Source organism: Dermacentor variabilis, unplaced genomic scaffold (assembly GCF_050947875.1).
Source record: "Dermacentor variabilis isolate Ectoservices unplaced genomic scaffold, ASM5094787v1 scaffold_18, whole genome shotgun sequence".
In the NCBI taxonomy this organism is placed as follows: domain Eukaryota; kingdom Metazoa; phylum Arthropoda; class Arachnida; order Ixodida; family Ixodidae; genus Dermacentor; species Dermacentor variabilis.
In genome coordinates, this window is record NW_027460346.1 from 9,496,299 (window position 1) to 9,518,106 (window position 21,808).

General features: G+C 47.5%; 2 non-coding genes across 2 annotated transcripts; both read right to left on the reverse strand.

The window, feature by feature from the left end:
* Positions 1 to 10,966: 10,966 nt before the first annotated feature.
* On the reverse strand, positions 10,967 to 11,039 carry TRNAK-CUU (transfer RNA lysine (anticodon CUU)). The gene has a single exon. It is a non-coding gene; the product is annotated as a tRNA-Lys (tRNA).
* A 5,714-nt stretch (positions 11,040 to 16,753) lies between these two features.
* TRNAK-UUU (transfer RNA lysine (anticodon UUU)) lies at positions 16,754 to 16,826 on the reverse strand. The gene has a single exon. It is a non-coding gene; the product is annotated as a tRNA-Lys (tRNA).
* Positions 16,827 to 21,808: the final 4,982 nt, after the last annotated feature.

The following is a 21,808-nucleotide window of genomic DNA, read 5'->3' on the forward strand; positions in this document are numbered from 1 at the left end:
ACATCAATGAACTTGGAAATAGCTTCCCGGAAGAGCAGTCGCCCAGGCCGGCTGTCAGGCTCACAAAAGAAATCGGCCATTCGAGCCCGCCATAAACAGTGGAGGCCCATTAGCATAATTAAGTCCAAAAGCATGCCGTCCTCATTTTCTACCGTCAAAAATCTAATACCTAATGGACTTTAAGACAATTCTTTCTGTAGTGTTCTTTGAAGAACGTCCCAAAAGAAAACCCCTGCCCAACAATGCAAAAAAACATGGTCAATTGTTTCTAATTGTTTACATATAAGGCAGTTTGCTCCCCATGGTAAATGAAAACACTTCTCTTGTAAAAAGGCCCGTACCGGCAAAGTTCCGGTATGCAACTTAAAGAAAAAGGATTTAGTGCTTGGCTGCACCTGCATTTTCTTAACATGCTTTAACACGTTGTTTCCCTGTCCTCCACTGTTTATGGCTCTGTACATCGGAACCGGCATAATCATGTCAACTACATCCCTGTACAATTTCTTCCGCGACACCGAAAAGAGATAATCATTAGAAAAACGTACGGACAGAAAACGGACACTGTCAACGACTTCCCTTAAGTCCCTCGAAGAGCACCAGGCATACTTAAATTGCAGACCACGTACATCGGCAGATGCTTGCTCAGTCGTAACTGGCACATTGTGCGCAGAAAGGGGTCATGCACGTCTCGAAAGAAAGAAAACCGGTTTACTAGCTGCTTCACAAAAAGATGTGACAGGCCTAAGCCCCCGTCCTTGACTCTCCTAAATAAGTTTGTGCGGCTGCACCTCTCCCATTCTGATGCCCAAATGAACACAGCAAAAACTCTATGGAACCTTTGCACATTTAAACGAGAGCAACAGAAAACTTGCATAACGTACCATGTTTTGCTTATTAAAAACAAGTTACATACAGTAGCTCTCGCAAACATCGAGAGATGAGCACCTTTCCAATTTGTTGTTTTTTCTTTGAGTCGTTTGGCCTCTTCTCGCCAATAGTCCTCATTCCGCCGGTAATGTTCGAGCGGAACGCCCAAGTATTTAGCTGGCGCTTTAATCCATCTAATGTTGGCGAACATTTCCGGTGTTGACTGCCATTCACCATGCCAAAAACCGAGACACTTATTCCAATTTGCAAAGCTCCCTGTTGTGTTTCCGAAATGTTTAACAATGGTTGTTACCTCTGTAATGCTTCCTTTAGTTGTACAGCACACCGCTACATCGTCTGCATATGCCAGGAGTTTCACTTCGGCTTCCATGAGTTTGAAGCCCTTTATGCTACTGTTTTGAATAATCGCCAAACAAAAGCTTTCTAGATAGATGGCAAACAAAAGTGGACTGAGAGGACACCCCTGGCGCACGGAACGCTCTATTTTAATGGGGGCCTCCAGTGCCTTATTAACAATCAGCCGTGTTGAGCAGTTCCGGTACGCCAGAGCTACCCCATCAGCGATGATTGATCCTACATTCACGTGCTCAAGAGCTAATAACAAAATTTCGTGTGGGACAAAATCAAAAGCTTTTTCTTAATCTATTTGCAGGATGGCAACGGCATATTGAAAATGGTCACAGCATTCCAAGACGCCTCTCATCATGTGTACATTTGTCGCAATAGTGCGTCCCTTTGTACCACAAGTCTGTTGTGGTCCTACAAGATTCTTAATTATTGACTGTAATCGGCTTGCAAGAACTTTCATTAAAACTTTGTAATCCGCGTTGGTCAATGAAATGGGTCTGTATGCTGTGACTAGCCTCAGCATTGCTTTTTGGTTCGTCTTAGAAATAAGGACGGTATGGGCTTCAGAGAAAGACGGTGGTAATCTGTTGGTAGCAAAAACTTCGTCAAACAACACTTTCAACAAAGGCACCAACTCGTTCTCGAACGCTTTATAAAAGGCCGCGCCAAGACCATCCGGGCCTGGCGACATATTAGGGCTCAGGTTATCTATAGCACTTTCTATTTCAGCATGCGTAATGGGTGCTTCTAGAAGTGACTTCGTTTCCGCTGATAGTTGAGGCGTGCGAGAAAGATAGTTTGCTCTGTATACCTCGATATCGACTGGCTGGTATGCAAAGAGCCGCTCGTAATGCCGGTGAAAATCACCTGCGATGCTCTCCTGGTCATTCAGTTCTTGGTCATTCTCTTCAATCACTTCTATTTCGTTTCGCCGCGCATGCGTCTTCTCGATATATAGCGCCCGTTTCGTGGGCGTTTCACCCACGGCCCATGATTGTGCTCTGGCTCGAACGAGCGCCCCGCGATAGCGGTTCTCCTCGAATTGTTCCAGCTGTTGTTTTATCCTAAGTAGGTCTTCTTTAAAAAGACCTGGCGCTTTGCTTTCCAGCGCAATTAGTTTCCGCAATGTTTCCTTCAGCCCGTTCTCTCTCATTTTTTCACGGTATTTCAAGACGCTGCTTCTTTCGATTGCCTTTATTTTAAAACTTTGTTTTAGTAATTGCCAATCAACACCTATCTGCTTATTACCGTCCAGTTTAACCTCGTTTATTTCTTCTGACACAAAACGGATAAAGTGCTCGTCACGTAGTAGCGTTGCGTTAAATTTCCACAGATCCCAGTTAAAACTATTACATCTTTTTTTTTCACCCACATTGCATTTCACTAAGCAATGGTCTGAGAAAGAGACGGGTAGTACAGTGTAAGTGTTACATGCAGGTATGATTTGAAGGGACACGTAAATCCTGTCTAACCGAGCATGGCTAGAGCCCTGAAAATGCGTGTACTGCACCTCGCGTTCCCCTTCTAGACATTCAGCAACGTCGGCAATATCATGCTCGTCTATTAGTTCTTTTAACAATACGGTGCTCTTGTCGTTCGGTCTCTCTTTTGTCGCTCTATCCCTCCCACTCAATACGCAATCAAAATCCCCTAGCAAAACCAGTTGCTTCGTGACATTGAGACGCTTCTTAATCTCCGAAAAGAAAATGGTTCGGTCTTTATCCGCGTTTGGTGCATAAATACAAATGACCCACCAGTCACGCTCGCCAAACGAAAAATCGCACCACACAATCCTACCCGACACACATGAAAAATAATTTTGTATCACAAGCAATTTTTTAACAAAAAAGATGCAGCCAGCAGATGTTCCCACGGCATGGCTAACAAACACAAAATACTTAGACGTGAAACGAAGCACCATGCCTCCGGTTTCCTCCTCCCCTTCAACTTTTGTTTCTTGTACTGCCAACACGTCAATGTCCTGGTCCACCAAGAGTCGATAGACCTGACTCTGCTTTTTCTTGGCAGCCAGTCCTCGCACATTAAGTGTGGCGAAACAAAAAGACAGGTTGGAAGCCATCATTCACTAATATTTTTAAAGGGAAACCCGAAGCATGGTGCTTACCTCTAACGTCTAGCACAACGCTAGACGTCACCGTGCTTGTCCGGTTGCCCGGTGTCGCTTTGTTGCGGCGCCGGATTGTCCCCGACACGCCTCCCTGCCCCGACGTTCGGCACTGGCTTGTAGCCGGAGCGTCTCCCCAGAGGCGCCTTTGCAGGCGGCCCATCCGTCTTGTTTGCCGCATGGCTACCTTTGAGGTCTTCTTTTTCCAGCGGTCGCTTGAAGGCCGCGCCAGCAACCGATGTATTGGTGGTCCCGTCAGCTGCCTGGTCCATGCAGTCGGTCAGCGCGCCGACCACAACTTGCGGAAGATACTCCCCTTTCTCAACGTCTTTCTCTGCCGTTGCCGGTGTCCTCGGAGATTTATTCGCGAGTTTAGGGGGCCGGTGTGTCTCCTCTGCAGCAGGTGCCACTGTAGTGGTGGTCTCCTGCAGTTTGGCCACGTCTCCTGTACCTCTGGCAGCTTCCTCAGCTTCAGCCACGTCTATGGCTTCCTCTGCTGTCTTGTCACCTTCAGGCTGACCTACCGCTGCGGCGTAAGAATAACGCTCACATTTGGCGTCAACATGCCCGAAACGGCGGCACAGAGAACATCGGGGTACTTTACAGTCGCGGCGTACGTGACCGCTTCCTTTGCAACGCAAACACTGCATCGGCCGCCCAGGGGCGACGACGAGGATCAGCTCACCGGCGACCCGGATCTGATGGGCCAGGTCATCCACGGTGACACCGCTCTTGAAGTTCAACAGCACGGTCCTTGTCGTCGAGCCTTTGTCACTGACGCCTTCAACGCGCCAGCGCTCCCGGCTGACCTCCAGCACCTTGCCGAAGGCCGCAAATGCAGTCTTCACATCCTCGTCGTCGACACCGTGGAGTAGCCAGTGCAGCCGCAACTTCACCGTCCGGTCCTGCGGATCGATGATGAGGCAGCGCCGCCCCTTCACCTGAAGCTCCTTGACGGCCTGCAGACGCTTTGTTGCGTCAGCGCCACACATGGTGACCGCCCAGACATGGTTTATCTGGTACGCTCCTAGCGCAACGACTTCAGGCAGCAATCCGGTAGGGCGCAGGGCCATCATGAAAATCTTCAACCTTAAAAGGCCTCGCCCGGATGTCGCCGTGTAAAAACACGGTGTTCAACGCGACACGACCCGTAGGCAGCTGCGGCAAAACAATCTGATAGTCGCTATCGTCGTTCTCGTTGAGCCTGTTACCGCGGGACACGCCCGCATGAGCCGCTCCATAGGAGCCCATGATTCCACGTCCGTTCGCTGTGGTGGCCGGAAGTGGAATCACTGAGCTACTCGGATTTTTTTTTCTTTATTGCCGGATTTCTCCTCGTACAATGAACAGGAATTCTTGTTGGAATTCGACATACATACACTGAGGTTGTATTAAAAACGAGACTCGCACTTTGTCTCGTGTTGCTAGGTTAGTACGGGTCTTGGGTTAGCAACTGATCAAACACAGGTAGCCATTCTGGAGCATCGGTAAGCGTCCTGTAAACGTCGCGGACGTACATAATAGCGTCTCTGAAGTACACTTTTGACGGTTGTGATTTAACATTCTCGTGTCTTACATACATTCGCGTCTTCCATACACTGTGCATTGTCAACAACATCAGGAGATCACACGGCACGTCCCCTGTCTGATTAAACGGCAGAAATCGAATCCCGTGAGGTGTAAGTGGAAGTTGCTTTTTGAGTGTCCTTTGTAAAATGTCCCACAGAAAAACAGAGTCTGAACAGTCTAAAAATACGTGCTCGATGGTTTCGGGCTTATTGCATATTGTACAGTTAGTACTCCAAGGGACAAAAATACCTCTTTATTTAAGCCAGGGTTTTACAGGGAGCGTGCCGGTGTGAAGAAAGAAGAAAAACGTCTTGGTCGACGCTCTAACAGGCATATTTTTAACGCGACTCAAAACATTACGTTCTCGTCCTAGTACATATAAGGAACGATAGATCGGCACAGTACACATCACATCAAGCAAGTCTCTGTACAATTTTTTCTTTGTTACAGCCGAGAGATATTCAGTCGAAAAGTGACTTTTCAAAAAACGAAAAGAATCAACGACTTCTTTCATAAACCCTTTCAATTGAACATGATTAGTAGAATACGATGACACTATGTATTCGGGTAATGCCTAGCTCAAAAACACTTGACAAATACTCTGCAGGAAAGCATCGTTCTGTTGCCTCAAGAAAAAGAACCGTGTAGCAACTTGTTTAAGAAATAAATGCGATAAGCCTAGCCATCCGTTTTTAACCAACTGAAATAAGTTTAGACGACTAGTACGCTCCCAGTTCGACCCCCAAATAAAAACAGCAAACAGTCTGTGTAACTTTTGCACAGACATCCTTGCCATGCAAAGCGCTTGCATCATATAGAAAACTTTTGTTACGATGAACCTATTACACACAGTTGCACGTGTAAAGATTAAGAAATCGCGTCCGCCCCATTTTGTTGTTTGGGATTTAACCCGGTAAATTTCACCCACCCATTGGTCTTTGTTTCCGCGATAGTGTTCCAAAGGAATGCCAAGGTATTTGCCTGGCGTATCAGTAAACCTTATACCTTCGTATTGTGTCGGCGTCTCGTCCCATTCAACGTGCCAGAATCCTAGGCATTTTTTCCAACTAATGGCGCTTCCAGTTAGGCTGCAAAATGTTTTTGCTTCCTTAATGGCACTTTCGATGCTTTTTTGAGTTCGGCAAAAGATTGCGATGTCGTTTGCGTATGAGAGGATTTTAATTTCATGCGTTAAGAAGCGATAGCCGCATATCGTTTTGTTGTTCAGGATTTTTAAACACAACGGTTCAAGATGTATGGCGAATAGCAGGCTTGAGGCTGGGCATCCTTGGCGCACACTAGACCTTACTGGGATTCCTTCGCTAAGCTTTTTTGTTAATGATAAGCTTAAAATTAAATGAAATTATGGGGTTTGACGTGCCAAAACCACTTTCTGATTATGAGGCACGCCGTAGTCGGGGGACTCCGGAAACTTCGACCACCTGGGGTTCTTTAACGTGCACCTAAATCTAAGTACACGGGTGTTTTCGCCCCCATCGAAATGCGGCCGCCGCGGCCGGGATTCGATCCCGCGACCTCGTGCTCAGCAGCCCAACACCACAGCCACTGAGCAACCACGGCGGGTAATGATAAGCTTAGTAGTACAGTTATTATATGCCATTTTCATGCCTTCACTTATTACGGTGCCTACGTTAACTTGTTCTAGCACTGCGAACAGTATGACATGTGCGACTTTGTCGAAAGCTTTCTCTAGATCTAGTTGAAGCATTGCTATCTTTCCGGAAAAAGCGTCACAACCTTCTAGTATGCTTCTGGTGGTATGTATGTTTGTGAATATGCTTCTTCCTTTAATCCCGCATATTTGATGTGGGCCAACTATAGCTGTAATTACTGACTGGAGTCTTCTTGGTACTACGTTAATAAAGATCTTATAATCTACATTTGTCAAACTTATGGGCCGATAAGACTCTACTGACTGCAATTTGGAAGGTTCATCGGTTTTAGGAATTAGAACTACGTGACTTAGTTTGAACGATGGGGGCATTTGTTTACTATCGTAGGCTTCTGCTATAACATGGTATAGTATTTCTGCTACTTCATTCTTAAAAACTTTATAGAACGCTGATCCGAGGCCGTCTGGCCCAGGCGTCTTTCTTTTGCTCAAATCTTCAATTGCTTGTTTGATTTCATCTCTAGTAATTTGTCTTTCAAGCTCTAGTTTAATACCCTCGTCAAGCCTTGGCATTTGCTTAACCTAGTCGTTGATAAATATATCATTTACTTGCACTTCGTTGCCGAGCAAACTACGGTATCGCTCTACAAATGCTGTTTCAATGACGCTCTTATCTGTCGAGACTTCGTTTTGGTAGCGAATTTCATTTATTTCGTTTTTTGTTGCATATCTTTTTTCTTCACCAATCGCCCCCTTAGTTGGTCTTTCGCCTAACCAAAGCCTCTCTGAACGCGCTCTAATAACAGCGCCTTTATATTTTTCTTCTTCCATCTGTTCCATCTGTCTTTTAACATCTTCGACTTCACTTTTAAACAAACCCGGTATTGTAGCCTCTGCGTTCAAAAGGAAATCAAGTGTGCACTGTAGTTCTTTTTCCTTTTGTTTTTCTTTATCTCGTAGTCTGTATGATCTGTCTATTGCACTTAGTTTAACTTCGCACTTGAATTGTTCCCAAGCTTCGATGAAATTTGTGTGACTCGTGGACACTATTTCCAATTTCTCGCGTACTATTTGGACAAATGTGTCGTCGGTTAAGAGCTGTTCATTTAATTTCCACAGTTCCCAGTTGAATGCAGAGATTGCGCTTTCTACCTATTTCAAACATTACGAAGCTATGATCAATAAAACTAACATGTTTCGCGGCATAGTTACAGCACATAGACATAACATCCGAAGAGATATAAACGCGATCTAATCGTGCGTGGCTTTAGCCCTGAAAGTGGGTAAATTGCACTTGATTTCCACGGAATATGTCCCCTACATCGACAAGGCCACATTCATCCACCAACGCCTTAAGCTGTAGGGCACTTTTGTCCCGTACTGGTTCATTCTTAACTGAGTCTTCGGGTATGCAAATACAATTAAAATCGCCAAGCAAAATGAGTTGCCTTTCACACTTTAGAAAGCCAGCGACACAATCAAAAAAACTTTTCTTTCTGAAATTTGCTTCGGCGCGTACACACATATAATTCGCCATTGTACTTGGTTTAAATAAAAGTCGCACAATGCTAACCGTCCGTCATCGGAGGTGATAACACCCTCTTCAACGATTCTGATACCTCGTTTCAGAAAGATAGCACAACCGCCAGACTTTCCAACGGCATGGCAAACACAAACGTTGAAATCTAATGCGTAATGGACCATGCGGCCCGCCTGCTCCTCGCTGTCTATTTTTGATTCCTGTAAGGCTAGAATATCGATAGTATTTTCTTTTAGCAGACGTCTTAACTGCACTTGCCGCTTTCTTGCTGTGAGACCGCGCACATTCAGCGTGCCTATTCTTAATGCCGATAAGGACGTTGAATTCATAGAAAGCGAAAGGTCAAGCGGACCGCTGAGTGATTGTGCCGAATTGACAGGACGCACACTTACACTGCTATATCGCACTAATTCTGAGTGCTTCGTCAAGCATGGCGAAGCCGAGGCGTTTTCCTTGTCGGTAGGCATGGCGCCGTTTCGTGCTGCTCGTCCCGCTCCAGTCTAGCGGTAAAGTCGTCCCTGAGACAGCGCCCTCCGCTAACGCGGAGGCCCTGTCGGTGTAATCCTCCTGTCTGGAGGCCCGTTGGGCTTCACCTTCAGGGGAGCTGTACGGTGGGACCCTGCCTTTGGGGGCGGTTCACCGGCGTTGACCTTCTCTCGGTTGTCGTCTTCGATGGTATTTTCCCGTGGTCTCTTTGAGACAGCGACGCAACGGTTGGTTTTTCCTCCTTCCGAGTTGATGCCCTCCATTGCGGTTCCGCTCTCTTCCGTCTCGTCTGTCTCGCTAACGGCAGCACAGTTGCTAGGAGTTTTCACGGCCTCTGAAGTATTCTGAGGCTCGTCGTTCTTTCCATTTTGAGTGACCGCAGCTTTCATAGGACCCTTGTTTTCGGATGGGACAGAAGGTGTGGCACCCGACATTGTTGGCTTCTCGCCTCCACTGAAGGTCTCCTCCGCGTCGACTTGGTCCACGAGGTGCTCACCGACGGTGTCGCTTCGCCCAGTTCCGGTCACACTGGCGTAGCTACGCGTGCATTGACTCTCGTCGTGGCCATAGCGACGACAGAGCTTGCAACGCGGAACTCGGCACTCGCGCCGTATGTGACCGCTGACATGGCACCGGAGGCAGAGCGGGGGTCTGCCTGGGACGTGCACGAGCGCATGGTCTTCCCCGACGCGAAGTTGATGAGGCAAGCCTTCCGAGGTAACGCCTACTTTCAGCCGTAGGGAAACCAGGCGCGTGTGGGAGCCTTTGTCGTTGCAGCCTGCAACGCGCCAGTTTTCCCTTGAAATTTCGCTGACCTTGCCAAAAGGAGCCAGGGTGCCTCTGACTTCGTCGTCCGGAGTCGTATGTAAAAGCCAATACAGCTTTATCCTGACGTCTTGATTTCGAGGGTCTATCACCATGCATCGGTGGTCCTTTACGCTGAAGGTTGGAGCAGACAAAATCTTTTGTTTGCCCTTTTCGTCCTTGAAAGTGATTGCCCAGACGTGGTTCATCTGATAGGCACCGAGGGCCTCCACTTCTGGCATCAGCTGCAGAGAGTCAAGTGCCTCACGGAAATGCTCGACACGGTAGGGCCTCGCCTTCACGTCTCCGTGCAAAAAACCGGTCGTTGTAACTGTCGATCCTGTAGGTAGTTGCGGCAAAATAACCTGGTAGTCATCCTTCGGTGTGTCGTTCAACCTGAGACCGCGGCCCTACTGGGCCGCTGTAACCACCCCTTCGGAGCAAAACATTCCGCGACCGTTCACTGTGGTGGCCGGAAGCGGAATCACTGAGCTACTCGGGCTAGGAAGGAACGTTGCCGAAACTATTCTCTGCATAGAAAAAGCACTATTGGGAAAGAAAGAGAAGCTAAGACGTTATCCAAGGCTATTATGGTCAAAGCCAAACAGTTCACGAATCTGAGCTACTTGCAGCAGCTGAAAAGGTTTCAAAACTTTCGTACAAATAGAAAAAGGAAACTCTCAGTCCCCTTTCACTTTGTGAAGAAGGGTCACTAGCGAAGCTGTGTATGAAGGCCCCTTAATGGCAAACTCAATCTCCGCCGCGGGTCGTCTCGGCAATGCAATATCTTTGGGATCGGAGCACGCATGGGGACTTCTTAACGTGTTTTCACCTCCTATGCTAATTGGGCGGGTATTGCACTATCTTCGTGATCGGACCACGTATGGTGAGTGCTTAACGCCTGCTTCACCTCCGCAGCGGGTCGGCCTGGCATTGCACTATCTCCGCGATCGGCCCACGTATGGGGAGTTTTTTACTTACCACGCCAACGGCAGGAATATTTCCATGGACGGGAGAGGTATACAGCTTCACTGTAAAATTTAGTCTCCCGCGAGGAGGGGCACAAGCCCTGGACTATTAGGATAAAAGCCTAACGCTCTAAAGAGTGATTTCCTCGGGCTTGTAAGGAACGCTGCCCAAACATTCGTCTACTTAGAAAAAGAACTGTTGGGAAAGACAAACACGCTAAACTATCGTCCAGGGCCGTTGCGTTAAAAGCTTGACAGTCCACGACACAGCGCTACTTGCACCTGCCCCGAAGGATTGAAACATTTCGTACGCATAGAAAAGGGAAAAAATAGTTACGATGTAGCCCGTGCAGGAGCTCAAACACTGGACCATTAGGTTAAAAGCCTAACGCTTTAAGGCTGAGTTTCTAGAGCTTGTAAGGAACGCTGCCCAAACTTTCGTCTGCTTAGAAAAAGAACAATTGGAAAGAAAAACACGCTAAACCATCGTCAAGGCCCGTTGCGTTAGGAGCTTAACAGTCCACGACACAGCGCTACTTGCACCAGCCCCGAAGGATTCAAACCTTTCGTACCCATATAAAAGGGAAAAAAAGAAGTTACAACGACGCCCGAGCAGGGGCTCGAACCCTGGACCGTTAGGTTAAGAGCCTAACGCTCTACCGACTGAGCTACTCGGGCTAGGAAGGAATATTGCCGAAACTTGTTTTTTTTTCTTATTACCGTTTTCATGGTACATACAAAATATACACACTTTACAAATGGTAAATGTGCCACCAGTCTTTGGTGTGCACGTGGCTTTAAGAACGCCCAAGTTTAGCAAACTCGTTCAATAATCTAATCCATTCTGGTTTTTCAATTTGAGCATCGTATACTTCTTTTATGTAACAGACACTTTCAATAAAATATTCACGAGTACGTCGAGCATGTACATCCGCACGTCTAACGGCCATGCGCGTGCGCCACAGGCTGTGCAACCCTAATAACAAACATGTCGTAAGGCACTCCTCCTTCGTTTTCCGTTGGGAGAAAACGGATGCCATAGGGTGCTATCGGCAAGTCTTTCTCTATAGTTCGCTGCAGGACATCCCAGTGAAACAAGGCGTCCCAGCAGTCTATGAATATGTGTTCAATTGTTTCTTGCTAATGGCATAGTAAACAGTCTAGAGACCAGGGAATAAAAATACCTCTTTCCTGAAGCCACGGTTTTGCTGGTAGTGTATTGGAATGCAGTTGAAAAAAGAAAGACTTTGCCGATGGCCTGACACGCATACGTTTTACCCTTTTCAGCACATTTCTTTCAGTACCTAAACTGAACATCGATCTGTACAGCGGTACTGGCAGTACTACATCAATTAAATCTTTATACAGACGTTTTTTTAGGAACGTGACTGAGGTATTCCATTGAAAAGCGTACCTTCAGAAACCGAAATGCCCATATCACTTCTTTCAGAAATCCGCTCATAGGGCCACTGTTTACTACACAACTAGGTATAATGAATTCAGGAAGAGCCGTACCTAGTCTCAGTTGCATCACATTAATGAGGAATGGGTCTTTTTGGTCTCTAAGAAACGCAAAACGAAACACTATCTGTTTCAAGAACAGATGTGCCAGTCCAAGCGCTCCTGTTTTGACGGATCGAAATAAATTTGTTCGACTGGTTCGCTCCCACTTTGACCCCCATACATACACTGCCAGTACCATATGCAAACGCTGCAAGTGCAATCTAGTCATAGACAATGCTTGCAATACATAGCACACTTTTGCAACGGCGAATAAATTACAGACCGTCGCGCGGGCAAACATTGAAAGACTACGGCCACCCCATTTAACTGTTTTTTCTTGCACTTTCTTTGTTTCGTTTTCCCAGAATCCCGCAGTCTCCTTGTAGTGCTCAAGCGGCACCCCAAGATGCTTTGTCGGCGCAACGGTCCACTTCACATTCACAAAAATAGGTGCGGTGTTTTCCCATGTTCCATGCCATATTCCTAGGCACTTATCAATGTTTATGACGCTACCCGTCATTTTACAAAACGATAAAACGTCCGCTACCGCAGTCGCGACACTTTCCTTATCGCTACAGAACAAAGCAATATCATCCGCATATGTTAGCAGTTTTACTTCCGCTGACTGCAAACGAAAACCTGTAATACTGTTGTTATAAATAATTTTTCTGCAGAATGGCTCAAGGTATAACGCAAATAATACAGGACTTAAAGGGCACCCCTGGCGCACACTTGAGCGTACGTGAAAGCTCTCACTTACATCCTTATTTATTATAAGATTAGCGGTACAGTTAGCATAACACATTGTAACTCCATCTAAAAGCACCAAACCAACATTTACATAATCAAGAACTGCGAAAAGGATATTGTGGGATACACGATCAAACGCTTTTTGTAGGTCAAGCTGCAGCATTGCTACATGCTTGCCCCACGCATCGCAACATTCTAGAATGGTTCGTGCAACATGGATATTTGAGTAGATTGATCTACCTTTGATTCCGCATGTCTGATGTGGTCCTACAATTCGTGTTATAACTCGCTGTAACCTCTTTGCCAAGGTTTTAGTAAATATTTTATAATCAACGTTAGTCAATGCTATTGGGCGGTAAGACCCTACTGACAGCAATTTCCCTGGGTCTTACGTTTTGGGAATGAGCGCTATATGCGACCGGCCAAACGACGGGGGTGCATATCTTCGTTTATATGCTTCAGCAATTACCTGATGCAAGATTACGCTCACATCTTTTTTGAAGGCTTTATAGAAGGCCGCTCCCAACCCGTCAGGTTCAGGAGACTTCCCTCGAGCTAAATCGTTAATGGCCTCTTCAACTTCTTTCTGGCTGATCGGTTCTTCCAGGCATTCGCGGTCAACATCATCTAGTTTTGTCATGCTAGTAAGGAACTCTCGTTCGAACTCTTCCGGAACATCAGAACTTCGAAATAGTTCGCTATAGTGCTCTAAAAACGCTCTCTCTATTTTTGCTTGTCCGTCAGTGACTTAACTTATTTTCCGTATCACGCTTTGCCTAGCGTAAGCCTTTTCATCTGCAAAGGCTCGCTTTGTGGGCGTTTAGCCAAGCCATAGCTTTTCGGCTCTTGCTCGGATAACCGCTCCTCTGTACTTATCTTCGTCGATAAGCTCCAGTTGGCTTTTAAGTTCATTGATCTGCTTTGTGAATGTACCAGGCCTGTCGGCTTCCACTCTGCACATAAAATCCGATTCTCGTTGTATTTCTTTCTGCTTTTTCCTTTCTTCGTATTTCATTACACTCGCTTTTTCTATTGCACAAATCTTTATTTCTTCTTTGAAAAGCTCCCACCGTTCTATCACGTCATCATGTCTCGCCAATAGCTGTTCGAACTTTTCCTTTACGCACTCTACAAATGATTCATTATGCATCAGCTTGTCGTTAAATAGCCACATTTTCCAATTAAAGCGCGAGGCCTCTTTATGCATCCCAATTGTGACTGACACCAAACAATGGTCGCTGAATGACACATGTTTAACGGCATAATTATAGCACGCCGCTACTAAATGCAATGAAACGTATACCCTGTCCAGTCTCGCGTGGCTCGCACGCTGGTAGTGTGTAAAGACTGGCTGCGTCCCATTAGTTAATATATTTCCTATATCTTCTAGATTATGATCTTGCACCATTGCAATCAAGCGTGGGGCACTCTTATTCCTTAGTGGGACATTTTTCACTCGATCAGCTGCTAAGCAAACACAATTAAAATCTCCAAGCATAATTATTTGTCTTTCATATATCAGGTACTGCTCGAGCCGTTCAAAAAACACGTCTCGTTCATTTTCGGCGTTCGGCGCATATAGGCAGATTATTCGCCAGCAAGACTCGGACATAAGAAAATCCACTAAAACGAATCTACCACTTTGGCACACAAGCACGGTCTCAACAACTATTCCTAAATTGTTTCTAATGAAAATGGCACAGCCACCTGACGTGCCGAAAGCATGAGAAACACAAACATCGTACCTTGCTCGGAAAGGCAGCACCATGGGGTCAGTTTGTTCCTCGCTATCTATTTTCGTCTCTTGTACAGCTACTACGTCCAAGTCGTTCTCCAAGAAAAGGCGACTTAGCTGATACTGTTTCTTTCTAGCATTTAAGCCTCGAACATTGATAGTCGCAATTTTTAGTGCTGTGCTAAGATTTCTCGCCATTTATTAAAATTACATATACGCCATGGTGCATACCTCGTGAGCGCAGGCACACCAGAAAACCCGCAGCTTATTTCCAAGGAGCAAACCCATTCCCGATGCCAGCAATCCTCGAGCTTCGGCTTGGGTTGCACGGCAGAAGGCTCCAATCATTGTCCTTATTGGATAGTTGATGTGCGTCGACGTAGTCCCTAAGGAACCGCAGAGCGTCAAAGCTCGCGGCTACGTTGACGTTGACGGTTTCAACACCGATTTTCTGTCTGGTGGAACGTTGGGCTTGGGCTTCAATGACGCACGTCGAGTCACCACACCACCGTTTTCGTTGCTGGTTCCACAGCTCCAACGACGTCTTGTCTGTCCGCCTCGTCCATTGTAGCTTCGCGTCCACGTTTGCCGACGGTGGATTGTACCGTGACGTCCATGCTTTCCGTGTGTTGGCTCGCTGGATCCTTCGAAGGTTCACCGTATTCTGCGCTCACACTTGTCTTTTCAGGCACTTCGCTCACGTCGGGCTTTTCTTCAAGGCTATGGTATCCTTGCTGTTCATTTTCTTGCGGATACGAGGGCATGTCTGCTGATCGCGTCTCCTTTTGAGTCACTTGACTCGACGTTCCTGCAGCTTCTTCCGCGTCGGCTTCGTCCATGACGAGCTCTGCTGCGTCAGTTTTTCCAACTGGTCCTGTTACACTTGTGTACGTCTTTACACACGAACTCTCGTCATGCCCAAAACGACGGCACCAAGCACATCAAGGGACACGGCAGTCGCGTCGTATATGTCCCACGGTGTGACAGCGCAAACACACTGGTGCTCTTCCTGGCGCAATTAGCAGCGCCAGTTCCCCACCAACACGAAGCTGATGTGGGAGATCGCCAACCTTGACACCTGGATGGAGCTGAATGCTCACCGTTCACGTCGTCGTACTTTTCTCGTCGATGCCATTCACACGCCACTTTTCTTTCACGACATCTGTTACCTTCCCGAACATGGCTAGTGCAGCACGTACATCTTCATCGGGAACATTGAAAAGCAGCCAGTGCAACTTCAGGCGCAGGGCTTGGTTCGCCGGGTCAACTACAACACAGCGGCGACCCTTCACCTTCATTTCACGGATGGTCAGAGCCTTCTTCACGCCTTCCGCATTCTTGAAGGTGACGGCCCATACGTGACTCATCTGGTACGCCCCCAAGGCTAGCACCTCAGGGAGCAATGCCAGACGGTCCAACGTATCCTTGAAGTCTTCAACTCGATAAGGCCTGGCCCGAATATCGGCATGTAAAAATATGGTATTCAAAACTGAACGACCTGTAGGCAATGTAGGCAAGATGACCTCGTAATCTTCACGTTCAGCAGGCGCCGCATTCCAGTTACCGCGGCTATTCATTGCCGCAAACACCGCCCCATCGGAGCACATGATAACCACGTCCGCTCACTTCGACATGCGGAAGTGGAATCCCGAAACTTGTCTCTGCATAGAAAAAGCACTATTGGGAAAGAAAGAGAAGCTAAGCCGTTATCCAAGGCTGTTATGGTGTAAGCCAAACAGTTCACGAATCTGAGCTACTCGCAGCAGCTCAGAAGGATTCAAAACTTTCATACACATAGAAAAAGGAAACTCTCAGGAAGCTGTGTATGAAGGCCCCTTAATGGCAAACTCCATCTCCGCCGCGGGTCGTCTCGGCATTGCAATATCTTTGGGATCGGAGCACGTATGGGGACTGCTTAACGTATTTTCACCTCCTATGCTGGTCGGGAGGGTATTGCACTATCTTCGTGATCGGACCACGTATGGCGAGTGCTTAACGCGCTCTTCACCTCCGCAGCGGGTCGGCCTGGCATTGCACTATCTCCAGGATCGGCCCACGTATGGGGAGTTTTTCTTACATCAACGACAGGAAAATCTCTATGGATAGAAGAGGTTTACAGTTTCACAGTAAAATCTAATCTTGCGCGAGCAGGGGCACAAACCCTGGACCGTTAGGTTAAAAGCCTAACCCTCGAAAGATTGAGTTTCTCGGGCTTTTAAGGAACGCTGCCCAAACTTTCGTCTACTTAGAAAAAGAACTATTTGGAAAGAAAAAACACGCTAAGCCATCGTCCAGGGCCGTTGCGTTAAAAGCTTGACAGTCCACGACACAGCGCTACTTGCAGCAGCCCCGAAGGATTCAAACATTTCGTACGCATAGAAAAGGGAAAAAAAGTTACGGTGGTCGCCCGAGCAGGGGCTCAAACCCTGGACCGTTAGGTTAAAAGGCTAACGCTCTACCGACTGAGCTACTCAGGCTTTCTTTTTATTACCGGTTTTGCAACAGCAATACACTTGCAACACATGAAAAGTCAAGACTGGGTTATAATATAATTTGTCAATACGTTTAGCGAAAAGCCATCAGTCGTGTTTTGACTGATGTTGTCACCTAATATTCCCTTAGTGTGAGTAGGGGTTCTACCCTGCCTACCATGGAGAAAGACATTCTTTTGTTTTTTCAACTTGTAATAGCCAAGCAATGCTCTCGTGAAAGTACAGCTTTGCTGGTCTTCCGTCCGGTTCACAGTAGAAGCCAGCCATCCGTGAGCGCCATATACTGTGCAGGCCTTTCAGCATGATTAGATCGAAAGGTACTCCTTCTTCGTTGTCTATGGCAAGGTAGCTAATTCCATGCGTGTCTAGTGGGAATTCTTTTTTGATTGTCCTCTGCAACACATCGCATAAGAACGCCGCGTCCCAACAGTGAAGGAAAACCTGGTAGATCGTTTCCGGCTTTTTGCAAATAATGTAGTGAGACCCCCATGGCATATAAAACCCACGCTCCTCTGACAAGGTTCTTACAGGGAGAGTTCCGGTATTCAGTTTGAAAAAGAAAGTTTTTTGCACTTGGTGCGACTTGCATTCTTTTAACCCGTTTCAGTACGTTCTGATCCAGGCCTGCACTGTATATTGCCCTGTACAACGGGATTGACAACACTATATCACATAAGTCTTTATACAGTTTTCTCTTTTTTACAGAATATAAATAATCATCGCATACAGAAATAAAAATCGCATACTCGCTAGTACTTCCCGAAAACAACCTTGTACCGTCCCCGTCAGGACTTGCGTGCTAATAACATATTCCGCTAGCAGTCGCCCTAATGTGGCCTGGCACACCGTTTGCAGGAATTGGTCGCTGACGTCGCGAAAAAAGAAAAATCTATTAACTAATTTTTTGAGAAAAAGGTGTGCCAGTCCAAGTCCCCCACACTTTACACTCCTGAACAAATTTGTGCGACTGCACCTTTCCCACGTCGATCCCCACACAAAGGTCGCAAAAACCCTATGAAGTTTCTGCACATTTACCCTAGAACAGTGCATCACTTGTATCACATACCATAGTTTGGCCACAAACAACATGTTACACACGGTTGCCCTCGCAAACATGGAGAGATCATTCGCCCTCCAAGCATTCGCCTTTTCGCGTAAGAGTTGTGCTAGTTGCTGCCAGTAGTCATCATTATTTTTGTAGGACTCAAGTGGCACACCAAGGTACTTGACAGGCGTTTTCTGCCATAGAACATTGGTAAAAATGCCCGGGGTGAACGGCCACACGCCGTGCCAAAACCCCAGACACTTTCCCCAGTTTACTCGGCTTCCTGTAACGTCGCTGAAAAATTTAACACTTCGAATGGTTTCTTCAATGCCTTCGTAGTCAATACAACATACCGCCACATCATCGGCATATGCGCGCAGTTTGACCTCTTAAGATTGTAAGCGAAAACCAAGAATGGAATTATTTTCAATTATTGACAAACATAGGGTTTTAATATATCTATAAAACAAAAGTGCACTGATGGGACAGCCCTGACGCATGGAACGCTGCACTTTAATGGGGCCCCCCAATTCTTTGTTAATAATTAGTCTGGTGGAGCAGTTCTGATACGCCAGAGCTACACCGTCCGTGATGATTGATCCGACATTAATGTGTTCCAATATTGCAGACAAAATAGCATGCGCTACGCAATCAAATACCTTCTCCAGATCCAACTGGAGTATGGCCACACATGCTTCAAGGGAGTCACAACATTCAAGAACTGAGCGCATCTTGTGAACATTCGTCGCTATAGTGCCACCCTTAATTCCACACGTTTGGTGTGGGCCGAATATGTCTTTAACAACCGACGGAAGTCTAGCTGCTAAAGGCGCCAATACACTTCGACGTGACCCGGCGCGCGCGCGCGCGGTGGTTGCGCTACGTCACGCCAGGTCGGCTACGCCGCGTCAGGCGTAAATCCGTCCCCCTACCCCCTACAGTACAACGCCGCGCACCTGCCGCAGCTGGAGTAGCGCATGCGTAGAACACCGCGCCGCTCCGTGCCGCCTCTCGTGGAACTTCGAAACAAATCTTTTCGCGCGCTTTCTCTGTCGGTAGCGATTTCCACCGCGGACCGGACTGTTGCTCGGCGATGGCACGGACGCAGACACATTCCGCAAGACGAAACATTAAGCAGGAGGCACACGGTACGATTCGGCGTCCGATCCGACGTGCGGCGCAGCATGCTCCGGCATGCGGCATACGACGATTCGGGGCACAAGGTGCGTGCATCCGAAAGATTGAGCGGTGCGTAAGCTCCGCGAAGATCCAGCCCCCCAGCTCGACTTCATAGCCACGTCGAGAAACGCAATATAAACAACTCTGCACAACACTGCTTCGCTTTAGACGAACACTGTCAATAAAATCATGCCCCTGCAAGTGACACAACACTTCACGACGGCGCGTTGTCCACTGACGACTCCGCTAACAGCCAGCGATAGGGCCGGTAGGGCTAGCAAGGCAGACGGCGCTTACGATCCAACCCGAGCTCGTCGAAGAGCGCTTATGTTTGCCACAACAATTAACACTATACCCTTAGGTCGCCCGTAATTAAATACAATTGGTTTACTCGACGCAGTCATTGCGAAGGGCAACCGTGCAAGCGAAGCGAGCAGCGTCGCTCAGACGGTCGGTGTGGGATGTCTGCCCGTGAAATGCTCTCGCGTCGCGCCTCCCAATCTCGCCAGTAGCTTAGTGCTAGTGTACTAGGCGCTGCTTTGCATAACACGCACAAGTTCGAGATAACTTTACTCAACTGGTAACTATTTCTTGTCGGAAAGAAGCTGCAGCAGGCAAGGGGGAAAAAAAACACTTCGACAAACCGGCCAGCCAGCGCCGCCTCCGTGGAGGGAACGTCGGAGAACGTCACATGCCAGCCGCGCTGTCATTGGCTGCGGCCAGACGACGGTGCGGTTGCCGGTCGCGTCGGACGATCAAAATCTGCCCGGTTTGCCGCACGCCGGACGTCCGATCCGGCGCTTCGGCACGGCAAAACACCTCGATTCCGGCTGCCGTTCCGGCTCGTCGGACGCCGGATCGGACACCGAATCGGACCGTGTCTCTCCCGCTTTAACATGTAACACAGACACGTAGCCGCTGCCACTCCTTTTCGTCGCTTCGATAGCTTTCAGTTCACGAGTGTAGCGGTCCCTCAGCTGCTTCCATGGTTTCAGGCACTCTTCGACTGAAACAGGGAAAACGAGACAAACAGGCGCTGAGTGCATAGCATGTCCGGAGACGTATACACACACGTGCGTAGCATTGACGCTCCTGTTGAGAGGCCGGAGTACATGCGTATCTATCTGCTCCCGCGCGTTGTTTTCCCGCTCCGCATCTCAGTAGTCCATTCTTTTGGTGTCATAGACACAAGGGTGTTGCTGGACGGCCTCCAGAAACCTTTCGATTTCGGAGCCGCACGGGTCGGGTACGCTTTCTTGCGAAGAGGCCATCTCGTTCTGGCTCAGCCTGCCGAGTAGCGAGTCTCTACCTCGACGAGAGAGGGCGCTAGGCGCTAACTTGCTCTAGTGTTCCTGTATATGCTCCCGCAGGGAGCAGAGTTGCGCATAGGTCCGCCGTCGTGATCCAGCTCTGCAGCGAAGCCACTCCTCGCGCGCCACAAAAGGCGGTGCAATGATTTTCATACCATACCATACCATGCCTCATACCATAGAGTTTCTTACTATAACACCTAGAGGGTAATCTGGCGTCACCGTCTATGGGAGTTTCTAAGGGGGCACCGTGCCGTCATGGGAATGACGGTATATATGTGTCTGCGAGGCTCGTGTTGGCTGGTGTTGTAAGAGGCTTCGCCTTTTTCTCTAATGGTCGCGAGCTACAAGCGCCAATTGTTCGCAGGCGCTTAGCAAAGGGCACTTCTTAATACAGGCTACGCTCGAACGAGTCATTCGTGCAGTCGGAGGGGGTGGGCTTCCAACCAACCGAAACTTCGTATGTACCTATGTAAACACGCATATACAAACACACGCATGAACGTACAAATAGGGGGTCGGACCGCCTCTGATTCCCAAAAATAAAATACTCCCGTGGCTCGAACAGCTCCAAAGTTCGCTCGCAAAGGCGCAGTACGTTGCCACAAAAGGCGGTGCAATGATTTTCAGCAAGCATATGAAGTTGTCTTATCATTGTCAGAAAGCAAGAAATGTTTTATAAAATGTTTAAAACTTCACACACGTAAGGTGGACACTTAGCGCATTTTGGCTGCCGAAACCAGCCGATTAATTACCGTCGTCAAGAGAGCTATCGTGCCTGCAGTTATGTCAGTGACCGTTAACAGAGCGTCATTTATCACTAACCATCGTTCACAACAGCTGCACGTTTTCGATACATGCGGTGCAGACACAGATTTAAGCGCGTTTCAGATGTTCACATGCGCACATTTTAAGCAAAGCTTACTTTTACGATTCATTCATACCGCAGACTAATCAGCTATATAGTAGCAGCAAATCTGCAAGTAGAAAAAGATTCAAGATGCAAGAGCTTCTAGATCAAATTTATTTCATACAAGGGAATGCATGAACGGCAGCAGGCCAAGTGTGCTGGTTCTTGGAACCTTGGGGGCAGAATTCAAAGAAACTGGAAAGGCAACAAGCTATTAAGAGTAACAACAGGTTATTTTTATTGCACTAATCACATCAAGATGGCAAACTTGCAGAGTAATTATTCACACAGTGCAGACTGTAATCTGACAACACATTTTTCTTGATCTCTTACCACTCAGAGAAAAAGCCAGTAGTTGAAGACACTGTATCAAATCAATGAAATCACTGAAGCAGGCTTTGGCCAAAAAGCCAGGTTACAAAGCTTTGTGACCTATCGCATCAGAGGCAAGGAAATTTTACGTCATTGAACAGTGCATTCACTCCACTCCCGCCCACAGGAAACAGCATTCACCAAAGCACAA